This window comes from Benincasa hispida, chromosome 5, assembly GCF_009727055.1.
Source record: "Benincasa hispida cultivar B227 chromosome 5, ASM972705v1, whole genome shotgun sequence".
Taxonomy (NCBI): Eukaryota; Viridiplantae; Streptophyta; class Magnoliopsida; order Cucurbitales; family Cucurbitaceae; genus Benincasa; species Benincasa hispida.
The window spans coordinates 39,779,876-39,785,412 of NC_052353.1; positions in this window are offsets into that span (position 1 = coordinate 39,779,876).

Sequence of the window (5,537 nt, forward strand, 5' to 3'; positions counted from 1 at the left end):
GGATCGATTGTGAAGAAACCTTTGCATCTGTGGCCCAGGTGACATCTGTTTAGAGTCTCTTAGCCATTGCTACAGCCAAACAATGGCCTCTGTTTTAGATGGATGTTAAGAATGCTTTCTTTAATGGGGCTTTATTTGAGGAAGTCTATATGCAATGACCCTAGGTATCTCTCTGACACGACATGGTATTTTCTCAAGTTGACCTTAATGGGGCTTTATTTCAGTTCTACATTGTTCAACTTGGGTTTACGTCGAGTCCTCATGACACGACACTTTTTACACGTTAGACAGACCATGGTATTTTCTCCTTCTTCTATATGTTAATGATATAATTATTACTAGAGATGATCCTCCGGTTATTTCTAATTTGCAACACTAGCTTGACGAGCACCTTGAGATGAAGGATTTGGGATCCTTTAGTTACTTTCTTGGTCTTGAGGTATTAATGAGCTCTACTGGCTATTCATTGTCTCAAGCGAAGTATGTTTCGAACTTATTGGTGCATTCTGAGATCACTGACTCTGCTATAGCCTCGACACCACTCGACCCTAATGTTCGCCTGACTCCGTTTGATGGAGTTCCTCTCGAAGATGCCACTCTCTACCGTCAACTTGTTGGTAGCCTGATTTATCTAACAGTGACTCGTCCCGACATTGCATATGCTGTTCACATTGTAAGTTAGTTCATGGCTGCTCCTCGAAGCATTTATTTTACTGATGTTCTCTGTATGCTTCGCTGTGTCAAGGGGACTCTAGGGCATGGCCTTCAGTTTTCATCCCAGTCATCCCTGATCTTATCCAGCTACTTTGACGCGGGCTGGTGATCCTACTAACCAACGTTCTACTTTAGGTTATTGTTTCTATCTTGTCAACTATCTTATTTCTTAGCGGAGTAAGAAATAGAACGTTGTCTCTCGCTCTAGTACAGAGTCTAAATATCACGTCTTAGCTGATGCTACGTCAGAGTTATTATGGCTTTGTTGGCTTCTTGCTAATATGGGAGTTCCTCAGCTGTCTGCCAACATCTTTCACTGTGACAATTGTAGTGCGATCCAGATTGTTCACAATAATGTTTTTCATGAGCGCACCAAAGCATACTAAGAATAACTATCATTTTGTTCGACATCACCTTCAAAGTAAAACTTTTCTTTTACGTGCTGTTTCTAGTATTGAGCAACCTGCTGATATTTTCACCAAAGAACTTTTCTTTTACGTGCTGTTTCTAGTATTGAGCAACCTGCTGATATTTTCACCAAAGCTTTGTCTTCTGGACGCTTCATTCTCAAGTTGATTCCTACGTTACCACCTTAAGTTTGAGGGAGTGTGTTAAATGTATAAATATTTAGACTTAGTCTTTGTGGTTAGGAAGGTTAAATATTCTTTTGGTGGGGGAGGGGTTGGTTGATGTTTCTTAGGGACTATTCTTAGCCTCTTGAAATTGTATTTTTACTCATACTTTTATGCACAAATTAACTTGTGAAATACATTTGCAATATCATTCCTTTATGAAAGTTTAGAAGTTTAATTGATACAATTATATATAAATTTCGTACGGGATTTTCCCAAACAAATGTAATGGAGGGTAAAAATTAATATGCTTACAAAAAGTTGAGTTCAAATAAATGATATAATTACTAAATCAAAATTTTGATTGATACTACTCAGTATATAAATTGATATTTTTTCTATTATTTATTTATAGGCATATTTATCTTTAAACTATAATAATCTACACATATTTTGAAGAGACAAACTTCATAAAGTTGAAGTTGTTTACTCAATATATAGCATAAAGTTATTTATTTATTATTATTATTTGTCTTCTTTTGAAAAAATTCTTTCCGAGACCGGGGATGCCGACAAGAAAACAAAAAATATGAAACAAATAATTAAGAAGAAAAAAGTAGTGGACATCAAAATTTGACCATTAATTATTGTTTTATGTTTGTTGGACGAACCATGTTAAACGTTTGCATGTTCAAATTTTGGGAAGCCAATTTCGATTACTCTTAAGAAATAGATATTTTAATTAAATATAAAAGTCTAGGCAGATGTGGATCATGAATTAAAAAAAAAAAAAAAAAGAAACCACAAAGAAAAGAAGAAAAAAAAAACCACCTTTTGGCCATTAAATTTTAGGTTCTAATTTTCATTTGGTCCTAAACTTCCAAAAGTTACGAATTTAATATTTAAGTTGAGTTTTGTTATAAATTCATGAAAATTGGAGAAAGTGGAGATTTTAGAGAAATTCCTTATTTCATATTTTTTTAATTTATTTTATTTTATCTATTTATATATTATGTTTCATTTATTTTAATATTATATTATATCTCTCCATATTTGTGTTCACGTTGTGCGCCATTGTGCTTCTCAAATTTACAACATATTATTAGCACGCGCACCTATCGTTTTTCTCACCAAAGGTAGGTCCTAAAGTATGCCGATTTTTCCCTCTTCATTATAATTAATAAATTTAATGTTATTTTGCATATTTAATATATATTAACTTTCTAATATAAATATAATATTTTGTAATATTGTTACTAAGAAAATATTATAAAATTAGAATTTTTAGTATTTGATATTAATGGTAATAATTATTTGTTAGTAGTGCTTAATGTCAAAATACACCTGGATGTCATAAAAATGTGATCATCAGAAAACAATTTTTCTTCCTAAAGCTCAGCGTAAATGGATGCACTTAAGGCTCCAAAATTTTAAATCAATATGTTAGAAAAGACATTTTTCTATATTTCGGATATGCTCCTACGTTAGCAATATCAAGATAAATTTTAAACAATCTTCTGAACTAATTTCATGACTTCTCGTGACCGAACAAAATATCGAGTTATTGATAAAAAATCATGAATCTCAACCAACTGGAACAACATCATTTCCTGAAGTGAATGCTGTGAATGTTAATAATCGTGGTCGAGATCGAGGTTGTGACCTTGGCAGAGGAAGAAATAATTATTATTTTCGTGGTGGTTGTTATAATTATTCAAATTTCAAAAGAACCACACAAAATGGTGATCACAAAGGAAAAGCTCTATAAGATAAGAGTTCAAAAAGTGTTGAAAATAAATGCTTTCGATGCGGAATGGCTAGACATTGGTCATGTACCTATCGTATGTCAAAACACTTAGTTGATCTCTATCAAGCATCCTTGAAGGAAAAAGAGAAAAAGTGGGAGCAAATTTTGCATACCAAGATAATGACATATTTGATCCATCCCATATGACAAATTTGGATATGGCGGATTTCTTTGAATCTCCTGAAAAGAAAACTGGAAGAATTGATGGAACATCAAATGTTTCCTTTGACTTTGAAAATATCTTGACTTAATATTTTTTTTATTCATCTCCATGTTTTTTTCCCTCTTAGTAGTACCTTTGTATATACTAAATGTTGTTTTTTTTTATTGTAATTATTTTCTTTTAATGACGAAACCTGGATCATTTTCATATGTTGGGTGATCAAAAAATGAGTAAAGAATATCTATGTCTGGCAAATAGTGCAACTACACATACAATACTTACAAATAGAAAATATTTTTCCAAATTGACAATGCTAGAAGCAAAAGTCAATACAATATCAGGTTCTGCAAACCCGATTGAAGGCTTCAAAAAAGCAAATATTATTTTGTCTAGAAGAACAAAATTTACAATTGACAATGCATTATTCTCTAGTCAATTTATAGAGAAATCTACTTAGTTTTAAATATATATGTTGCAATGGTTATCATACTGAGACTGAAAGAAATAATAATATGGAGTATCTTTATATCATATATATTATCTCATATGAAAAATACTAGAAGAGTTGCTTGCTTTATCTTCTAGATTATATTATACTCATATACGAGTAATTGAAACATATGCAACAATGAGCCTAAAGTTCATGAATCCAGACATATTTATAATTTGGCACGACAGATTAGGTCATCTAGGGTCTATAATGTTGAGAAGAATTATTGAGAATTCAAATGTGTTGGGTTGTATGTCCTAAAACTCGCAGTTTGTAGAGTTAGACATTTTCTATAAACAATAAAGATATTATTTAACATTTCTTGAATATATCTGTTATTGAATTTGTAAATTGCACTTATAAAGACTAAAGCCAATAAATTAAGATCAATAGCTATTATATGAATACTTGAACTTTATGTGGAGACATAAAAGTGGATCAAATTCGAGTAAATAGTCAAAATGATCTATAGTGTACAAATAAGGTTGGGTGCCTTATTCTGATAACACTATCAGATGCGACCCACTCTGTAGTTGTTACAATTTGTTGTAAGATTCTATAAACGAGGTGATCCTGATTCGTTCATGTGATGAAATGAGGAGTGAGTGCGTTATATGCAATTATTTTGCATAAGATCGGACCAAGAAATAAGTCACTTTTACTTTATAACGCTGTTTACTATTTAAAATTGACTATTTCGCTTAGATGACCTAGGTATCTCGATCTTAATTCTGAGCTAACTATGAACTCCTGTTTATTCGGGATTATCCTGTGATCTGCATAGGTGAGAGTAGTATAACATCGCTGCTCAATAAGCCTCCCATTTCTAAGATAAGATCAGATAGATAGCTGGGGATATAGTTCTGCAAAATGGAATTCATGCCTGCCCGATTTAAGGGATAGGAGGAAGGTTATTCTCTTAAGTGCTGAATCCAGGTCTTGAACATGGGACCCCACCCTCTCATTGGCCCGAGATGGATCCGGTTTAGTGATTGGAACACAAACTAATTATTCATTAGAGGATGAGTGGAACTTAAGGAGTCAGACGTAATTTCGGGGGTAAAACAACATTTGACCCGACCGTTATTACAAACAACCTATGAAGGGTCAACTTATTGATTATGGTTAAATCAAGTGGACACAAATATATCTATAATGATTATGGTTAAACAAGTCAACTTACTAATTATGGTTAAATCAAGTGGACACAAAGATATCTACAGTGAGGAAAGTGCAACTTTTGAGCTATAATGGTGTGACTTGGTAGTTAACGAATATTGATTAATTTGGTCTAAAGAGTTTTAGCCAATTAATCTCAAACCGTTGGAGTACATGATCTGTAGGTCCATAAAGTCTTTCTACTAGCTCGTAAAACATGAACATCTTGAATTAATAAATTAAATAAATTTGAAATGATATCAATTTAAAGTGTTCAAATCGAATATCGATTTGAAGTGTTCAAATTGAATTTAGGGTTTGAGTTTGAATAGTTCAAATTCAAAATTAGAGTTTATATAATTATATTTGATATAATTAATTAATGTTTAATATGTTGAAATTAAACGAAATTGGAGAGTTTATAATATTTAAATATTGATTTAAATATTAATTACATGAATAGGGTTCATATTTAAAATTAGGTGTGTGATTAATTTAATATTTGATATTAAATTATTATTTAATTAATTAATATCAAATTATTTTTCAAATTTAATTCAATTTAATTCAATTTAAGAAATTGTATTTTTGAAATTTTGATTTAAATTAATTTTGAATTAATTGAAGCTAAAA